Raw genomic sequence first — 20,909 nt, forward strand, 5'->3', positions numbered from 1 at the left:
AAATCATGGAAAGAGTCTAAATGTCCATCACCTGATGAATGGATCAAGAAGATGTGGTTTATATATACAATGAAGTATGACATGGCAATGAGAAAGAATGAAATCTGGCCATTTGTAGCAAAGGATGGATCTCAAGGGTGTCATGCTAGGTGAAATAAGTCAGGCAGAGAAGGACAGATACCATATGTTTGCACTCATAGGTCTAACAGGAGAAACCTAACAGAGGACCATGGGGAGAGGAAGGGGGAAAGAGAGCTTGGGAGAGGGAGGGACACAAATCATGAAAGACTATTGAATACTGAAAATGAACCATGGACTGAAGGGGGAGGGGGAGGGAGGGAAGGGGGTGATGGTCGTGGGGGGGGCACTTGTGGGGAGAAGCACTGGGTGTATTATGGAAACCAATTTGAAAATAAACTATTAAAGAAAGAAAACATGTGTAAGTTGCCCCAAGCTATATTGCTAGGGAGTGATGGAGTCAGATTTTGGATCCAGGAACATGGGGACCCAGAGCCTGCATTCCTGGCCACACATGACGTGAGCTGAATGAGCCCGGCAACCAGGAGGGAACTGGCCCGACAATGAGCTGGGACCCAAAGCGGACGTTCAGTAAATATTTACTGAATGAGTGGAACCAGAGTTGGGATTCACTTCAGGGAAATTTTAATCCAGTCCTGCTTAGTCCCGTCCCCGCCCCCGCTCACTTATCACCGTGTAATTGAAATAATGCCTATCGACAGAGACTCACAAACAACTGCTCAATTTTCCTCAAAATTCAATTAAACTTCGTTTATTCTGGGGATCGATCCAATTAAAAGAAGGAAAATTTCAGATGGTCTGAGCAACACCATCCATCTTCAGGCATAGTGTCTACCCCAGTGATGTAATAATTCGCCCAATCAATGCTTTAAAAGCATTTAGCAGTCCTGATAATGAACTTTTGTCAAAACAGCCTTGCAGACCAATAAGTGCCTGCAGATTAATATGAAGTCATAAAGGGCTAATGCTGTAGGGGGTGGGGGCGGCGACATGAATCAGTCGAACCCATGGCCTGCAGCCTCCACACCTTCTCAGAGCTAGTCATGGGCAGTGTTTTCAAGCCCCAGAAAATGCTGAATGCACTTCCCCATTTCCGCTGTCTGTAGGTATCTCTCCCTCCCATGGTCTCGGTTTGCCCAACTCCACCAGCCAGGGGCCTGGGACACCCCAGACCCAGATGATCCCACTCAGAGCAGGTGGGGCAGCTCACCTTCTTGGAGAAAATGTCCAAAGTAAGGAAGGCTTTGCTTGGAAGGGCTTCCACTTGACCATCTCCAAGAGCTCTTGCTTTAAAAATGGTCTTCAAATTGCAAGAAAACCCTTTTCTACTACAGATCTCCTCTTTCTCCTGGGGGTGTTCAACTTATTAGCTGTGTGACGTTATGCAAGTTACTTCATGTCTCTGAGCTTTAGCTTCTCCATATGTAAAATGGAGATGACAGCATTTATTAGACGCTCAGGGCAAGAGGCTGGGTTGGATCTCTAGGCAACAGGATGCTAAGTAATAAGATTCAGCCTCTATCTTGAAAGAACTCAGAGGCACTGGAGAAAAGCAGGTGAAACGGCCATAATGGAAGATGTTAGTGCCGTTAGAGATGTCTGAACCCAGCACTGGAAACTGTGCCTGAAGGATCACAGGGGCCCTCACCAGGACAGTGACTCTTGAGCTGGGTCTTGACCCAAGAGCAAGTATTTTCCAGGTGAGGAAGAGAAGAGAGGGTGTGCAGGCAGGGGCAACTGCAGGGGCAGAGGTGTGGAAGATGACAAGGAAGGACACACGCTAGGTGCACAGCCCGAAATGGAGTCAGGAAATGGAACGGAATGGGTGGGCTCCACCAAGTCTTCACAGATCTCACTTGCCAGGCTGAGGAAATTGTCGCTTTTTCTAAGAGAAATGGGGAGCCATGGAAGGTCTTAAGCAAGGGATTGATGTGAGGAAAATCATACCCGGGAAAGTTGCATTTGTGGGATGGGACAGTTGGAGTGACAGGTGAGATACGATGGCAGCTACAGTGATTCCACCACACAGCCCCATTCCTCCAGGAATGCCCCCCAACTGCCCTCTACCCACACTGAACACACCCCCCAACCTCCTTGTTCCCATCAATAGTGTCCCCCTACCACCAGGCAGGAGATCCAAGAGTCCTTCTGCACACTTTTCTTCTCCATGCTTCACAATCCCTAGGATTCCGTCATTAACCTTCCACCTGGAAGGACATAATGTCCCAGCCCCAAAAAGTTAAGCTCGGCTTTAGTCCAACAAGACCCCTTTACCACTCTAAGAGGGCGGCCAGGATGCCAAATGTCCCCTGCAACCAGACCTGGACACGCCTAGAGCTGTCCCTGGTTCTGGCAGTCTTGGTCCAGGGAAGAAGAAGGGAAAGAAGTTACCAAAGGTCAAGGGGATTCACCTCCAGCATCAAGGCTTGGCAAGTCGCTTCCTGCAGAGCTGTGCTGGGCTGAGCTGGCCGAGCCCCTGGGGCCTGGGGTGGCCCGGGACCCATGGAGGGCTGGCTCTCCATCTCCCATACCATCCATCCAGGCTTGGGTGGTTAGCGTTCTCACCAGGGGGAACCAGGCTATGGCTCCAGCTTCCAGCACTAAGAAACCCTTCATCCACTCTTCTCCAAGCCTGACTATCCCTTGAAAAGCCAGCAGAAAGTCTCAGGAGTTGGCCCGCCCTTTAAAACTGGGGGAATCTGGGCAGCCAAAGGAAAGAAGCTCTTGCGCTGCTTGCTGGAAGTCATTGCACCCCTAGGGGATGCCAGGCCCTGACCTGCCATCACAGAGGCACAAGATTTGGAAAGAGGAGGATTAAGAATTAAAGAAGAGGGAGAAAAAAGAAAAGAAAAGCAGGGGAAAGGCTTGTGCTGCTAGATCAGGGGAGTATTAAATGATCCCAAGTCCAGAAATGTCTTTTCAAAGACTTCAGCCATTAGGACTTAATATTAAATTTACTCCTTCTGTGCCTTAAAAAATAGCTAATTTTTTTCAAAAGGTGCTTTTGATGCCAAAGGTATGGCTTAGGCTGAAAGGCACTGGCACATCAAACATCATTTGGAGGATTTCAAAGGGCCGTTTCAGCAGGATCCTGTTCTCCTGATCCTCCTTCTCGGCTGATGAAGTTTCTGAGCTCCCTGAAGTCAGATCTTGTGTTCTTGGCCATCAAAGGCCCCAGCAACACTGAGTCTGTCTGTCCATCCCAGTAAAACTTTTGCAAAGAAAGCCTCCCTTTTGCGCAGAGATCTGAGGGGGGGAAGAAAAAGGATGGTGATTTGCCAGGAAACAGGAGGGAAGCCCTGCTGAGCTGATAGGAATCTTCGGACCAGATTTGAATACATTTGGCCCAGACAAGGGAGTGGGGGAAAAAAATCCATTACTTTGGAGAAAAGCCTCACAGGGTTTCAAAGGGAAATATGTTAATGCTGGAGAAATCATTTGTGTGGGTCTGCGTGTGAGTGTTTCCGCCGCCCCCCAGTTTAACATCATCAAGGGGGAGCAAAAGCATTGGAATTAGGCCGCCACTGTTCAGGGCAGGCAAGGGAGAGTGGGAGGGCTGGAGGGGGTCTGCAAACCACCCTGGCCTTGCCCCGGTGGTCTCAGCCGGCTGGGTCTGGTGTCCGAGACTCCGCGCAGAGCCCCCCACCTGGAGCCCACCGGCAGTGTTAGAAGAACTTTCCTTTCCTTCCTTAAGGTCCTTCCCCAGGAGTCTGCAGGCTACTGCTCACAGATGTCCCCCAGACAGCCCCCAGTGTCCAGATGGGAAAACTGAGGCTGGCAAGGGGAAGGGCACGGCCCAAGGGGCTGCACTGGTCAGGCCTGTTGACTCACCTGCACCCCTGCTCTCCTCCAGACCATGGCCGTGCCCTCTCCACTGGCCTCCTCCCGGTAGCCCCTGCTCGCCTGGCACCTGTGTGCTATCTGAAGACTGCACCTCAGTGACTACAGTTACCTCTGTGCACACCCTCTGGAGACACCCTCAAAGTGAGGTGTCTGTCATATCCAGCCCTGAGGCCAGGCATGTCTATGACCAAGCACTGTCCCAGGTCCCATGGGAACTGAACAGTTGTGTCCGGATAATCACAGGAAAGCTCCCCTATGGCTTCAAGAGGCAGTATGCCTGCACTCAGGAGTCCCAGATCCTGGGCTCTGCTTGGTCTTTTTCTGTGAGCCTCACTTCCTTCCTCTATGAAACAAGGACCATTCCATCATCCCTGTCTCTGCTTCCTAGGCCTGCTGTCAAATGTCAGTCAGGTCAGGAATATGCAGAACAAGGCAACAGGAAGTCTCACACTTCCAGCAGTTTTGGCACAAGCAGGAAGAAGGAATCAGGCTGTTTTGAAGGCTGTCCTGTGTGGTTGTTGCAAATGCACCTGAGTCCCTTGAATGCTCTGCACCCTCCACATCAGCACCAGACTTTTCATGACAGTCTGACAGCTCTTTTCTTCATTAGGAGAAGAGTTGGTTGAGTTTAGAAAAGAAAAAAAAACCTGAGGACCTCTTTCTTGAGATAAAGATGAGGGACTGAGTGAGAGTCAGGGGCTGGAGTTGCCTGATTTGGACTCCTACCCTTGGCTTGCTACCTAGGGAATTGGGGGCCTGCAAAACTTGGCAATTAAATCTGAGCATTGTCTTTCTGCTAGGAGAGGGAGAGGAGACAGAAAAGAGAGACAATAGCTCATCATTAATGGCCTTGAATTAATACAAATTAGTTGAGCACATCTTCACTGCTCCCAGTCAGGCAGAGCAGAGGGCTGCTGGGGACCCCCACGGAGGTGTCTTCCACCTCACATTCACACAGCCATCCGTAAAGCTGCTGCTGACCGTGCACTCCTCCCCGCCTCCCTCCCTGCCCCCACCGGACCCAGGCCCTGGAGGTGTAAAGCAGGTGTAAAACAGCGGTGTGCCCCCCAGAACCTGCAACTTTTGGATAACCTTCGGAAGACTGCTGCCCAGAAAATCACTGCCATTAGAAACAGGGGTGTCCTGAGCTCAGCCACAGGCCAGACCCCTGCTTCCCCCATCTCGCACTCTCACCCGGGACCATGGAGGTGGCAGATTTGAACGTCTATGCCCAGAGCCAAGGCCACAAACAGAAGAGTGCCTGGTGACACAGTGCCCAGAACCACTAGGATGTTGCTTAGGACCATAGGCTGCCTAGAGCCCTGCATGACACACATGTTGTGAAATCTGTCGCTACAAAGGGTCTGAGGGAGGCTGACCTTTCCTCCACCACAGCGGTGTGGTTTTAATTCAAGGAGTATAAAGGTGCCCATCAGATAGCACAGGGCAGTTTGGTGCCAGCAAATGGTTCCAGGAGAGACTGTGGGTGACCACAGGTGTCCTAACTCAGGATGGCCCGCTTAGGCACACAGAGGCCACCTGACCTAGGCCTGGCCCACAAGGCATGCTGGGACATTCCCAGAATCAAGCAGAACATTTGCTGCTTAGCCCAAAGTTCAGAGATCAAAGGGCACTCCCAGTATCCCTGGGAGATAGGAACTCTTAAGTCCACTTACAGGGAGGGAAACTGATGCTCAGAGAGGTCAAGTCACTTGCCACAAGGTCACAGAGCCAACAAACGAGGTCGAGTTTCAAGCAGAGACAAGAGCCAACTTTATTAGTGTGGCCATTCGAGCTTCATAAATGACTCGTCGGACAATTCTCAGGACTTTCAGGAGATGGAGCCAGTATCATCGCAGTTGTATACACACAGCACTGAAGCCCAGAGAGGCTGAGCCACAGGGTCAAGGTCACACAGCTGGTGAGTGACGCAGCTGGGATCGCAACCCACCACAGTCTGGCTCCAGAGGGCCGGCGGTGTGCCACAGACCGGGGAGCCAGCCGGCCGTCCTCAAACCCTGCCTTTTCCATCTACCAGCACTGGGACGTTGGACGAGCTGTTCAGCCTCAGTTTCCCCACCTATAAAATGGAAATCAAAACCAGAACATAGCAGCTCGGAGGACTGAGTAACTGGTATCCACCACAGAACGCACACAACACGGCCTGGCTGGTACCAAGCGTTAAGCGTTTGTTAGATGGAGCTCCATTCCGCACAGCGCTCACCCCGCTAATTCTCGAAGCATCCGAGTAAACGCTGGCTGCCCAGAGAACCCTCTTCTCCAGCCTGTCCCTGCCACCATGGGTCCGCGGCTCCAGGGAGGCACACAGCCGAAACACGACACAGGCCCGGCGTCCGTAATGTTCCTGTCAGAGCAAACGAGGCCATTAACGGACGAGCTCGGTGATGGAATTGTCCCGCACGGTATTTATTACAGGGTCCTTTCCCTGACGCCTCCCAGGGAGAGAATATTAAATATTTAATGTGCACGAGGCTGCTCATTTGTCATCCCCTCTTCAGCTCTCAAGTTGGCTCTGGGCTGGGGGAGTGCCAAACTCCGCAGGCCTGGCACCCTAACGCCCTCCCTCCTCCCCTCCAGGACCACAGGCCAGACCCACCGGGGGAAATGACAAGGACTCACGTCAGGGACCCTTGGAGCTGAGGCTCAGGTGAGTCCTGGGGGGTGTCCTCTGTCAGCCAGTGGAATCAGTGCCCTTCATCCAAAGTCTTGTGAGCCACTGGCCCCTGGAGACCGGGAGCCTTCACAACACCCACCTCATCCCTCCTCCACCCCTGCCACTGCCTCCTGCACCACCCACCCCTCCCCAGAGGCTCCTGCCCCATCCACACTCAGGCAGCCAGAAGCACAGGGGAGCAAATGCCCCTGAAGCAAAGCTCCATCAGCGACAGGCTGTGAGTCGATGCGCAGCAGCCCCAGCTTCCTCGCCCCCCATCATGTCAGACGACTCAGGGATGAGTGTTCCACACTGGCCCAGAGGTCCCCAGGGGGACGGGGATTCTGCTGCCCACAGCCTTGATGGGTGGGCTTCCTTTCCCTGTCTGTTCTCATGCGCCCTCTCCCCCGCCAGCCCAGCCTGGGATTCCCTCTCGACCAAACCACCCGCATTCCCGTCATGGTCTCAGGGCTGCTTCTGTGGGGCTATCAACTAAGGCAATGCCATGGCCAGGCGGGGGACTAGTCAAGCATACAAGACACAAGCCTTGAAAAAGCCTAAATGTCCATCACCTGACGAGTGGATCAAGAAGATGTGGTATATATATATACAGTGGAATATTACACGGCAATGAGAAAGAATGAAATCTGGCCATTTGTAGCAAAGTGGATGGACCTCGAGGGTGTCATGCTAAGTGAAATAAGTCAGGAAGAGAAGGACAGATACCATATGTTTGCACTCATAGGTTTAACAGGAGAACAAGAGAAACCTAACGGAGGACCAGAGGGAGGGGAAGAAGGAAAGAGAGTTGGGGAGAGGGAGGGATGCAAAACTTGAGAGACTATTGAATACTGAAAATGAACTGAGGGTTGAAGGGGGAGGGGGGAAAAGAGGTGGTGGTGATGGAGGAGGGCACTTATGGGGAAGAGCACTGGGTGTTGTATGGAAACCAATTTGACAATAAACTATTTTTTAAAAATTCCAGACACCATCAAAAAAAAAAAAGACACAAGCCTTGTCGCCCATTAAGCACAGCCCTGCTCAGGGCCAAGCCCTGTGCTAAGGACCTGGGGACTCAGCCAGGACCCCCCAGATCTGACTCCTGGACCATCAAGGGCTCCCGGGCCACGTGGGGCACAATCACGAGACACTAACCCCAGTGCGATGTGACCAGCTCTCACTTAAATCAAACCAGCCCAAGTGGTGCCCTCTTGAGGACAGTCACCGTGTGACCTCGGCTCCCCACTTGGGGCAAACATGAGCCCCTCGGCGAACGCGGGCAAACCACGGAAAGAACTCATCGGTCACATTCCTGTCGACTCTCCAGCTTTCCCTGCTCTCTTTCTTCCCCTGGACTTCCAGTCGCCTGCGGCACTGTGTGTTGGCACCGTGTAATCCCATTTGAGAGGAGAGGTTGTGGGAGAAGCAGGTGTGAGTGTGAGGGCAGGGACAGGCATGTGATTCTCCATCCCCGGGCACTGAGCAAAGGCATGTCCCCAGTGTTGGGCCTTCCACGCCGGGCAGGGTGGCTGGGGGGAAGGGGAAGGCCTGTTGGTCAGGAGAGCACAGGAAGGCAACCAGACTGCGGGCCCACCGGATGCCAGGCTCAGGCTTCTGCCCCCACGACCTCCTTTACTGCTCAGGACAACCGCATGCAGGCGCTCTGCTCTGGCCCCCTCTTCCTGTGGCAGGGTTCAGCTCCTGCAGGCGGGGGGGGGGGGGGGGAACCCTGCCCAAGCGCTTCTCCACCTCCACTCCTGGCTTCCTTTTCCTGTGGCCAGCCCATTCTCCAGGTTCAGTATCAGCTTACCTGTTATCTCCCTAGAACTCCCTTCCCTGACCCCCTACTCTGGGTTGAATCTTGTCCCCCAAGACAGGTTCAAGTCCCAACCCTCTGTACTCATGAATGTGACTTTATTGCAAAGAGGATCTTTACAGGCATAACCAAATTAAGACGGATCATAGCGGATTGGGGTGGGCGCACATCCAAGGTCTTCTACCTCTTGGTGACGAGAGAAATTTGGACCCAGAGAGGAGAGTGCTATGTGAAGATGGAGTCGGAGCCTGGAGTTTAGGGCCACAAGCCAACGAAGGGCTGGGCCCACCAAAAGCTGCAAGAGACAAGGAAGGTTCTTCCCTAGAACCTTTCCAGGAAGCACTCGATACCTTGACTTCAGACTTTGAGCTTCTAGAACTGTGAGAGAATAAACTTCTATTGTTTTAAGTCACATGGTGTCTGGCGAAGCAGCTTAGGAAATTAATAAACCCTTTACTAAGGTAAGTCTCCTTTGTATCCTCTCTCATACATCCTCCTTTCTTCCTCCTTCATGCCAGTGATAACAAAGTATATTTACCTTTAGGTTGATTTCCCATCTCAGTTGCTAGCCTAGGAGCCCAGGGAAGACAGAGGTCTTATCTGCCTTGTTCTTTACTAAATCTCTGGTAGCTGGCCCAGTATCTATAGTGCCTGGTACATAGCAGATGCTAAATAAGGGAGACTGAGCACTGGCATAGGAGAATACAAACTGAAAAACTTAACTAGGGAGTCAAGGCCTTGTTGACAGGTGCCATTTCAACAAGGTTTCGAGAAAGAAGTTTGCAGGAATCGGTCATATGAGATTCTAGGGGAAGAATATTCTGGGCAGAGGGCATAGCCAATGCAAAGGCTCTAGGGCAGGAATGTGCTTGGTAGTTCAAGGAAGAGTACCAGTCAATGTAGATGGACTGGAGTGAGGAGGAAGAAGAGTTGCAGGAAAGGAAATCATATAATTGATCAAATATTTGTTGGATGGAGGAATGGATAGATGAATGGATGCATTGTTGGGTGGATATGGATGGATGGATTGTTGGATGGATATAGATGGATATGGATGGATGGATGGATAGAAGAAAGGGGAGAGAGAGAGAAGAAGGTAGAAATGGTCCATGTCTAGGAATCAAAGGAAGGTACTAACTCTGTCCTCCAACCACATGTTAGGTCAATAATTGGCCTAATGACCAAAAGAGCTCTACCACTCAAGAAATGTGGCTAGTCACAGAACAAACGAAGTCAGCCCTCCACACCCTTTTCTGCCATAAACAGTATCACAAAACAGAGCTGAGGATGCTTAAGAAAATAGGCTCAAGCTTCTTGGGGACCGAGGATCCCAGATGAGGGCTCCTCTAGGGTCTGGAATCCTGCCTATCGAGCTGCCCAGAGCCCCCAGCTGGATAAACTCATTTAGAGTTACAAACCATGAGGCTAAGCGGGTCCAGGCTCCTGGGAGCTAACAGTGAATCTATCCCAGAGGAATTGCTAGTGAGGCAACTTCTGGTCCTGAGTCCCTGAAGGACATCCATAAAAGTCATTATAAATAACAGATTTAAAATGAAATCATGTGTTTATTAAAATGGGGGGGTTTCCTCTTCCTCCCCCAGCCCCAGCTCCAGCTGGTTCAGATTAGCATCCCCGAGGAGCCCCAACAGGAGAGGAATCCCATTGCGGGGACTCTCCTGGGCGAGCATATGACCCAGAGCCCGAGTCACAAATTCCACAGCATACCTTCCTTTAAAAAATAGAAGTTAAACCCACTCTCTGTGAGAAGGGGCTGCATTTAGTGATGTGCTTCTAAACAAACAGAATAAAGCAGAAGGGAGGGGGTGGGGTGTGTGGCTTCCTAGAGGAAAGGGCAGGACACGCGCTAGCCTGTTAGCCGGCTGGGGCACAAGAGGCACGGTGCCGGCCCTGCGAGAACTGAAGCTTCCTCCTTGGCTCTCTCTCTCAGGTCACCCCCTGTGGGGGAGGCCAGTGGCAATGACTGTGCCGTAAGGACCCTCAGACAACCCTGTGAGAGGAGCTGGGCCCTCGTGACAAGTCAGCACCACCATGTGAGTCAGCCATCTTGAATTTGGACACACCAGCCTCCACTGACATCTTGATGCAACCTCCTGAGAGATCTTGAGCCGCAACCACCCAGTCAAGGTGCTTCCCAATTCCACTAAACTGTTAGATAATAAGTGTCCGTGGCTTTAAGCCACTGCGTTTGGAGGTGTTTGTTACCCAGCAGCAATAAATGACTAATATGGAGAAGCAGCTTTCACCATTGATGAGAGTCAGGAAAAGCTACACATGACACAGAAGCCAAGCCTTGAAGAACACAGGCCAAAATGAGGAGACAGGGTATTCGTTCCAGGTAGAGGGACCAGCATGTGCTAGAGACGTGCAGGGGCCAGGTCAGGATGGGCAGAGCAGCCACACATCCCCGTCTGCCCAGGACAGCCTGGATTTGCGCCTATTCCCCAAGCATCCCACGCAATTTACCACTTGTCCTAGATACAGTTGTCTCCTAGCCCGGAGGCAATGGGGAGCCATGGAAGGGTTTTAAGCGGGGGAGTGACCCAATCCAAACTGTGTTTCAGAAAGATCCGTTTGCAGAGAAGGCACAGGTGTGTGAGGTGAACCGCCACGGAAGGTGGACTGGCTTGCAGGGAGTGTGGAGGCTTGAGCAGAATAGGACACGAGCAGGAACCGAGGAGGATCTGGGGACGGTCCCCCGGTCAGAGTGCTCAGTGACTATCACATCCTGTATTGAGGTGAGAACCACAGTAACGGGATCGAGGGAAGTTTAGAAAAATCTAGGAGATATCGAACAGACTCTGTCGCAGTCAGACATGGAGGAGGAGAAGCTAGCAGGCGAGATGCGGAGGCTGCAGGAAGCATGGCCTCCACATTTCAGGGACCAGAGCCCCATCTAAAAATAGCTCTCAAGTGAGCCCCTCAATAGGAGCCAACAAGGATTTGGCTGGTTTGTTTCTGAACCGCAGGGATGTTTGGCCAAAGAAGCTGAAACCACACATAGTCTTGGCTCAAGCAGGTCCTGTTGGACCCAGTCGCCCGCCAAGGGCAATGCCACAGCCCTGATGCCTGTGCACACACAGGACTACCGGCAACGTGAGAAGTATTTTTCTGATTTTACAGTTAAGGCATCAGGCCTGGGAGAGACCGCCAAAGGTTCTCAGGGTACAGGCTGTAGGCAGCACAGCCGGAACGCAAACCCAGATCTTCCCAGATATTCGGTATCAGCCAGAGAGAGAGGCCTTTTGGGTAAAATCCCTAGAAACACACACTTGCCTCCTCCCAGCTGGGATACCTTGGCTGAACTTGAGTCATCCTCCTAATAAAAATTCCATGTTCCATCAGCAGAATGCTTCCAGCCCAATTAGATCAATTTTCTCTAAGTAGCAATAAATGTGTTTTTCTTTCAGAGGCCAGCCCGACACATTAAGCAGGCTTGGGGCAGCCATTCCCCAGGCCACCGGCTCCGTGTGCGCAGGGTCAGGGGTCACCATGACGCCGCCTCCAGCTCATTAGTGGGGCCCATTCATCTTTTCTGGGGACACCAGCACTCAACATGGTGGCAGGGCTCAGGGCGGGGGAGTGCGGGCAATTCATCAGGGACTTGGGCACGCTGGAGACAAGAACAGAAAAGCAGACCTACTCGTGGGCTTGCAGGAGCCCAGGCCCAGCAGCTGAGGTCTGGAGCCGCCTGGTTAAAGGTTAACCTGGTCCAGGATGTCTGTCTGTGAGGGCCGCAGCCACCATGCAGGGAATGAAGGGCCCCGGGGAAGCCCCTTTGAAATGCACCTGGCTCCTGTCTGAGGCTCCCTTCCGGCCACCTCCCTGACCCCCAAAATCCATCCAAGCAAGGGCTACAAGGGCCTGGAGAATGACACTGTCACTTGCCCCCCCCCCCCCCCCCCCCCCCCCCCCCCCCCCCCCCCCCCGCCCCCGGCTCAGGGACTTGCCTGGAATAGACCCTTTGATTTGCAGATCCAGACTCTAGGAATGAGAGGGCATTTGGGCACTGCCTTACCCTGCCCCGCATGGACCCCGGTCCTGGGGGAAAGCTGGCAGAAGGAATGAGACCTTCCCGCCTCCCCTGGGCTGGGGCTCAGCCTTCCTCAGGCACCCAGCACCTGAGTTGTCTGAGTTTGCCAGGGCTGCAGTAAGGAAGCACCACAGATCTGAGCAGCCTAAGCAACAGATCCTCATTGTCTCACAGTTCTGGAGGCTAGACGTGCATAATCAGGGTGTCCGCAAGACCGAGATCCCTTTGAAGGTGCTCAAGAAGGGTCTGTCCCGGGCCTCTCTCCCGGCCTCCAGTAGTTCCCTGGAGTATGGCGGGCCTAATTCCAGTCTTCACGTGACATTGCATATGTGCATGCCTGTGTCCAAACGTCCCCTTTTACAAGGACACCAGTAGTGGATTAGGTCCTACGTTCATGACCTGAATCACCTACTTGAACTGAATCACCTGTTTGGAGATACCATCTCCAAATCCAGTCCCATTCTGAGTTACTGGGGAATAGGGCTTCAACATCTGAAGTGGCGGGGGGACGGGGTTCAGCCCACAGTAGTCTTCTTTGGGCCACAGGAGAGGTGAGCCCCAGTGATCCCACCCCACTGGGGGACACAGATGTGGAGGGAGTGGCCGCAGGGCCCAGCACGGAGCGCTGGCACATGGTGAGGATCTGGAGTCTGCCCCACTGGGTTCACGGGTGCCAGGGAGGCAGGCACACGTCCATCACACAAGTAAACGTAGTTACAATCCCTGGTACCCTGAAGCCCAGGTGTGGGCAGCTAGAGACGCAGGTCACCAGGTCACACTGCAGAGCCGGGGCTTCTCTGGGCCCTTGTTCAGTCCAGCCGACCCCCACCCTCACACCCTCCTGTCCTCTGGCCCCCAGCCCCCTCCCAGCCTGATGCCTTTCCTGGAAGCCAATTAATAGCGTCTGAGCGAGCCTGGCCAGGAAGCACAGCTCGGGGTAACCTTTCCGCAGGGCTCAGGGGGCCTGGCAGAGGTCTTCCTGATTTATACTGTCCTGGCCGCGCCGCCCTCCTCCACCGCAGAGAGCCCCTCCTTCGGTGCATCGGGCGCTGGCGGCTCAAGCTGTCCAGACAGCCATCAGCCAGTCCTGGGCGAAAACGTCACCTCCTTGGGGAAACTTTGCTGACCAGACTCCAACGGCATCCAACCCCAACCCAAACCTCTCCTCAGCACCCTAAGCACGACTGAAACCAAACAATGGGATGCAAAATCAGCTGTTCTCTGTGTGTGACCCCCTGGAGGCTTCAAGCTTTCTGACAACAAAGACCATTTTCTCATCCCCCTCCACAGTCCCCAAATCCAAGCCCGCGCCTGTGACGCGGCGGTGGTCGGTAAACAGTGGCCGAATCAAGAAACAAAATAGTTATTTAATCAGCCTCGGACTTCTCCCCAAACCACAGGCTGGCCCGCGAGCTTGATGCAAGTCCAGGCCACTCCCGAGGGCACCAAGGGGGATAAAGATGAGGAACAAGAGGGATGGTGTTTGGGGTTGGGGCGGAAGAGCTGAGGCAAAGGCAAGACCGGGAGGATGTGGGAAGTGGGTTTGGAGAACAGTGAGCACTTTGGTTTGGCCAGAGCGGGGCTTGTATGCTCGGCCTCGGCGCCACTGAAGGCTGGTGGGTGCTCATGGACAGAGCAGGTGCACCCACACAACAATGCAAAACGCAAGACCAGAAGTCAGGAAAGGAGAGTTTGCTAAAGCAAAAGTTCAAGAGCTGCCCTGCAGGGAGCACAGAAAAGAGGGAAATGACACTGAATCTGGGGACCCTTATAGCCCAGGGAAGTGGGATTCAGTAGAGCAGCACGATCAGGGAACCAGAGAAGGCATGACCTGACAAGGAGAAGGAGCGCCAGGCAGCCCCCGTGCACCGGGAGGGAGGCAATCAGGTCATTCTCGTATCTGCCCACTGTGGGGGTCAGGGGCCTGGTCTCAATGCCCGGCCACATCAGGGACTGGCTGTAAAACCTGGGCAAGTGGCTGCATGTCCAGTGCTCTCTCTTGTCATCTGCAGGTTGAAGTTGGATGAGCCTGATGAAGAAGACAGCATGTGACACGTTGAGATCCCCAGCGCAGGGCCCCAGCCCATAGCTCCCTCCGGGGCTCTCGGGCCACAGTCCTGGTGTATGTAAATCAGGATTTCTCACCCTCCACCCTATAGATTTTAGAAGCTGGGTAAGTCTTTTTTTCTATGTTTATTTATTTTTGAGAGAGAGACAGACAGACAGAATGTGAATGGGGGATGGACAGAAAGAAGGAGGCACAGAATCTGAAGCAAGCTCCAGGATCCACACTGTCAGCACAGAGTCCGACACAGGCCTCGAACCCACGAACCATGAGATCATAATCTGAGCCAAAGCTGGATGCTCAACTGACTGAGCTACCCAGGTGCCCCAGAGCTAGATATGCCCTTAATGCCCACATGCACTTTAGGACGTTCAGTGCTGTCTCTGGGAGCCAAAACTGTCTTCAGACATTGCCAAGTTCCCTGCAGGGCAAAACTGCCAAGGAAATCACTCAGGTCTGTAACCAGCCCTTTTAGGAAAGCTGTGTGCAAGGATGGACACTGCATCTTGTCTCTGGAGGAGGTCCTGGGTGCCCAGCGCCCCCACGCACCTGACCCACACACATCCTCTGAACCCTTACTCTGTGACAGACCTGTGCTGGACCCCAGAGAGAACGCTGAGCAGAACACTGATGGGGCCCCCAAAGATGCCCACAAGCTAATCCCGAGAACCTGCGGATATGTTACCCCACATGGCAGGGGCAGGAGCTGTGCTAATGTGATTAAGTTAACGGTTCTGAGATAAAGAGGTCGCCCTGGATTATCCGAGTGGGCCCAATGTAAGCACAAGGCTCCTGATGAAGGAAAGAAGGAAGCAGGAGAGTCAGAGTCAAAAAAGGGGCATGGAAAAAAAAGGAGGTGTTATGGCAGAAGGAGCGGTCAGAGTCAGGGAGGAATGAGGACCCACAATGCTGGCTTAAGGTGGAGGAAAGGACCACCACCCAAGGAACGCAAGTGGCCTCTAGGAGCCAGAAGAGGCAAGGAAATTCCCCTAGACCCTCCAGAGGGAATGCATATCTGCAAACACCAGAGTTTTAGCTCAGTAAGACCCATTTCAGATTTCTGACCTCCAGAACTGTAAAAGAAGAAACTTGTGTTATTTTAAGCCACATAGTTTGTGGTAATTTCTTAACAGCAGCAATGGGAAACTAATACAAACAGTCACACAGTAATGCAGAGAGGCATGTAGAATCTCAGAGGAAGGAGGAAGGCTGCCATGTATGGTTGTCCAGGTCACGCACTACTCAAAAATAGTGAGGAAGGTCAGAGGGCTAAAATTTGACCCACATTCCTCTTACCTAACTATGAACCCTTGTGAGGACTATGGTTGTAAGGAATCGGGGGAGGAAAGATACCTTTTTCTAACTCATGCACAGGCACTTTCCTTTTGCCAAAAGATGTGACCACAGGGGAAGTGGGTGGGGATCCTCAATTTGCATCTGTAACTGTGGCCCTGGTAGGGGACTTTGAGTCTTCCTGAGGTAGTCAGGAAGGCCTTCTCGGAGTAGGTGATACCTGCGCTAGCTCGTACACCACAGAAGGGGAAGGAAAGGGGAAGCTATTCCGAGGAGAGAGAGCGGCACATGGGTCTGAAAGAGCCTGGTGCACTTGGAGGAAGACGAAGCAGGTGCACCCGGCTGGCACCCGGCTGGAGTGGCAGGGACGTTTGAGGGGAGGGGGTCCAGAGATGCGGGGTTCACTTCGGGGCCTGCAGAGGCTGAAGGGCCTGTTGACCTTCACGCAGAAGCAAGGAGTTCTGCACCAGCCTCCAGACGCCACTCCAGCAGCCTGGCCCGAACCAGACGCAGGTTCCCCTCCCACCAGCCCGGCCCCGGGGACTCCGGCCCCACGGCTCTGAGGGCGTCCAGCCACTGGACAACTTGCTTTTAAGCTCTAGTAGTGAGTCCATCCCTACGCTGTACACACACCCCCCCCACTTCCCAGCACTTAACTCCAAGACAGGTATTGATGACGCCTTGACCTTCCCTAATATATTGCCACAATGTGACATGGGCCAGTCCTGCAGTCCCCGGGCCTGCCACAGCCCCTCCCTGGCCCTGAGCAAAGAACAAGGAAAAACCATCAAACTGGGCACGAGGTTTGCGATACAAATGGCAATAAGTAAGTTGCTTTCAGGAGGCAGCGAATGGGCCCCCACAGACTAAAGGGCATCCATGGCTTCCTCCCTCCCCCTCCCCAGGCCTCTCCCTTCCAGAGCTGGCCCAGCTGGAAAGCCCCAGCTCCCCTCCACCCACCCACCCCCCACCCCCCACCCCCAAGCCCTTTTGCTGACAGTATAACCTTCAGGAACCTGAAATTCCTGAGTGGTCCCCAGAGCTCAATGCATCTTGAAAGAAAATTTGTGTAATGTCATTTCAGGCTGTCCCTAATCCAGAATTATTGAGGGGGGGGCTGGGACTTGGGAATTGCCTCTGACACTTGACAAATACTTGGCTTTGTGCAAATGGACAGGCTCCTGAAATAACTGCCTTTGGATGTCACATGAAGAGAAATTAATTCTTTATTAACTTCCGCAATGATAATCTAATAAACCCATCGGGCCTCCGGGCCCCTGCACTGAAAGAGCTTGGTGGTTTGGATGCAAATGTCTCCCGACCCCATTTTGTCAGGAATGTGCTCGCGGAGAGGAGAAATATTCAGCTCTGGAGGTCAGATGTCGGGTCAGGGTCAAAATGGGCGACTTCCACAGCTCCACACGGTTCCTGAGATTCAGGAGACTCGGGCCCTCTCTGTGACTCCCAGCTGTTCTGGATTTTCTGAGACAGGCCTCAATTTCAGATATGCTGTCCCTTTGTCCCCACAAGAGCATTGGTTCTGGTCAGAGGACCATCTCTCTCATTTTTTGCTTAGATTATGAAGTCCCCATACCCCTCACCCTCCAGTTCCAGAGGACAGTCATCCATACGTTCACCCCCTACGTACACCTGCCATGTGCCAGACAGGGGAGTACAAGGCCTCTGTCTTTGGGGCTAATGGTCCAGGGGAGAAGCAAACAGCAAAATCGGCTGTGATTGTAAACTGGGAGAAATGCTACAAGAACAAAGAATATCCGAGAAAGAGGACAAAGCCCACTTCTCAGCGGTGCGCCCAGACCCCGGTCACCATGCAGGTCGGCCATGTGAGCGGTAGGCAGGCGACTGACAGGCCTTTGGGTCGAGCCTCTCTGTAAAGTCCTGGCTGCACACACCCCACCATGAGCCCCAGCAGAGACAGGAGTCCGATGGGCCGTCCTGGAGTCGGGAAGAGCAGGAGGAGGGGAAGGAAAGGGACTTATCACTGCCCCCTGGGAGCTGAAGGGGGATGCAGAGGCATTGCAGGGAAGGTAAGTCAGAAACCTCCAGACTGCCAGGGGCAGACGATCCGAGCCAGATGCGGCGCTTTACGTGCTTACACACCTCCCATCACAGGGCACTCACCACCTCTCAAGGCCCCCAGAAAACTCATGAGCGCACAAATTCTTCTTGATCAGACCAGTGTGTGTGTAAAAATGAACATGCTAAAGGCATATCACAAACTAGCGAAGAGATGAAAGATAAAGGATTCTTCAATCCATGGTGCTAGATCATTGATCTAACTATATGAGATCTCAAAATGGACTTAGAAACCTAGTAAAAACCAAACAAGAAAAAACACATAGGTGAATGGAATTTGAGAAAGGATTTTCTAAGAAGGTTCACAAAAGGAAAAGACAATGAATGACCACATAAAAATTTTACATTTCTCTATGTTATAGACTCAAGCATAATAATCAATATGCCCCTTTTCAAAGCGGACAAAGGTCAAAGGAGAGCATTCACAAAAGAAGAGATACAAACACCTGATATGCATACGGGGGGGTCCGATCACATTCATAATCATAGCAATGAAAGTTAAAGCAGCCATAGGGGTCGGCTCTACACCTATCAAACTGAGTCTTAAGCCAAAATGTATACTCCCTCACGCTGCCAGAAGCGCAAATTGTTACAACCCTCTTGGAAATCCATTTTCTAATATACACTGAAAACTGTATAACTTTGTATATATACCAGATTCTCCAAAACACAAATAGCTGGGTGGCAACAGGAGGGAAAGGCAGTTCGGAGAGAGACTTACCAACACTTATCAACCGAAGGCAGAACATGGACTTTTGTTTGGATCCTGATTTGAACAAGTTGCCTGTGGGAAGACATTTTTGAGACAATTGGAGAAAACTCGACCTGGCCAGATGAGAGATAACATTTAGGAATTTTCATTCATTTTTTTAGATGTGTAAACAGCATTCTGGTTATGCTGTAAGAAGTTACTGTACATATTTGAGAAGTAAAACTTAACTTTTACCAGGGAAATACTACAACACACAGGACTTGCTTTAAAATATTCCAACAGTGGGGTCCCTGGCTGGCTCAGACGGAAGAGCATGCAACTCTTGATCTCGGGGTTGTGAGTTTGAACCCCGTACTGGCTGTTATTTAAAACATTATTTAAATTTTTTAATTATTTAGAATTATTTTAAAATAAAATCTCGGGGCGCCTGGGTGGCTCAGTCAGTTAAGCGTCCGGCTTCGGCTCAGGTCATGATCTCGCAGTTCGTGGGTTCGAGCCCCGCATCAGACTCTGTGCTGACAGCTAGCTCAGAGCCTGGAGCCTGCTTCAGATTCTGTGTCTCCCTCTCTCTGACCCTCCCCTGCTCGCGCTGTCTCTCTCTATCAAAAATAAATTAAAAACATTTTTTAAAAGTTTTTAATAAAATTAAATCTCAAATAAATTAAGTAATTAGTCAATTAATTATTCCAACAAAAAAATGAGGAAGGTTAGATAAAACCATCAGAATGATAGCAATCTTGAAAGCTGAATGTCCAGTTCATGATTCCCTACTACATATATTTTAATTTTTCCATAATAAAAGGTGCCTTTTTTTCCTGAAGGGAAGAGAAAAAGAGAGGGAGGGAGAATACGAGTGGGGAGGGGCAGAGAGAGAAAGAGAAGGAGAAAGAAAATCCAAAGCAGGCTCCATGCTGTCAGCAGAAAGCTGGATGCAGGGCTTGAACTCAGAACCGTGAGATCATGACCTGAGTTGAGACCAGTCAGATACTGAGCCACCTAGGCGCCCCTTCATAATAAAAAGTGTTTTTAATATAGCTGTCCCGATGATACTTTCAAAAATGTGCACAAAGATTTATACACAAAGATATCAACAAGAAAACTGGTCACAAAAGGGGGGAGGAAAGTCCATTAAAGCCAAATATCACATCACAATTTGTGAAAAAGCCAGAGAACTATATACTGGGTCACTGTTGTAAAAAGATATTTTAAGAAAACATACATATTGGCCTTTGGAAAATGTTCATATGTTAAGTAATAGGGGAAGGGGAAGCAAGATACAAAATTGTAATATTCACTATGATCCCAATTATCTTAAAAACGAATCCATTTGCACAGGGGGGGAAAGGCCAAAATGTTAACAGTGGGCATCTTCGGAAGGTATCATTACAAATGATTTTTATTTGCTTCTTTAAACTGTTCTATATGCAATAAGGTGGAAAAAAATCTAATTATCTTAAGAGCTGGTGCCAAAATTCCTCTTGGAAAGAATCTGGCTTTGGAGAAACACCTTGATGCATACCTGGGCTAGAAGCTGAATCCTAGAAGGCCCGGCCCCCAGGGGAAACTGAGGCCAGGCCCAGTCACATCTCAGGGCACTGTGGGCTGAGTCTCAGAAGCAGGGGGCTTGGAGAACGCAAACCAGAGAGGAACACACAGAACTCCTGGCAAGGGCTTCTGTGCTCCTGCATGGGGACAGAGGGACTCACTCACTGCACCCGGAACTCTGATAGGTGACGTCTCTCCCTGCGCCCCCGCATTTTCTTTGCCAAGGAAAACAAAGCCTTCTTGATCCCACCCTGGAATCTGCCTTTCCGGATCCATCCGGATCAAGTTGGTTCCATCTGGCACCGCAGCCAGGACGGAACCAGAACGCAGCCTCACCCTGGCAGCCGCATCTCATCCCAGCTACAAAAACTGAATCCGGTTTGGGGGTGGGGAGGTTCCCCAACACTTACAGGACAGGACTTCCCGTGTCCCCAGGCAGCCCTTGCCTGCGGGCATTTCCTCCAGGGGTGGTGTGAGTCCCAGCTCCTTGAGGCTCCTCCTCCCAGCTTCCAACTTCCGGGACACTTTCCCCCCCACCCCCGACCCCCCTCCCTGTGACGCCTCAGTGTTCACTTTTCTGCCTTTTCAGTTTGCTGATGGCGGACTGTCCTTTATATGAAACACTTCCGTGAAAATACCCGCCTGTGGTTTCCGCCTCCTGATTGGACCTGACTGATGGGCTCTGGCTAATCACCCTCCCCCACTGTGTACCTAATGGGTGATTTTTCTAGATGCTACTGTTAGATTTCTTCCTGTGAGATCGCAACTCAACTC

General features: G+C 51.8%; 1 long non-coding RNA gene across 1 annotated transcript; it reads right to left on the bottom strand.

The window, feature by feature from the left end:
• Positions 1–5,631: 5,631 nt before the first annotated feature.
• LOC115275333 lies at positions 5,632–20,629 on the bottom strand. The gene is made up of 4 exons (XR_003901495.1): positions 20,546–20,629; positions 18,600–18,662; positions 6,107–6,247; positions 5,632–5,962 (listed from the first exon to the last, which is right to left on the bottom strand). It is a non-coding gene; the product is annotated as an uncharacterized LOC115275333 (long non-coding RNA).
• Between the last annotated feature and the right edge of the window lie 280 nt (positions 20,630–20,909).

This window comes from Suricata suricatta, chromosome 12 (assembly GCF_006229205.1).
Source record: "Suricata suricatta isolate VVHF042 chromosome 12, meerkat_22Aug2017_6uvM2_HiC, whole genome shotgun sequence".
In the NCBI taxonomy this organism is placed as follows: domain Eukaryota; kingdom Metazoa; phylum Chordata; class Mammalia; order Carnivora; family Herpestidae; genus Suricata; species Suricata suricatta.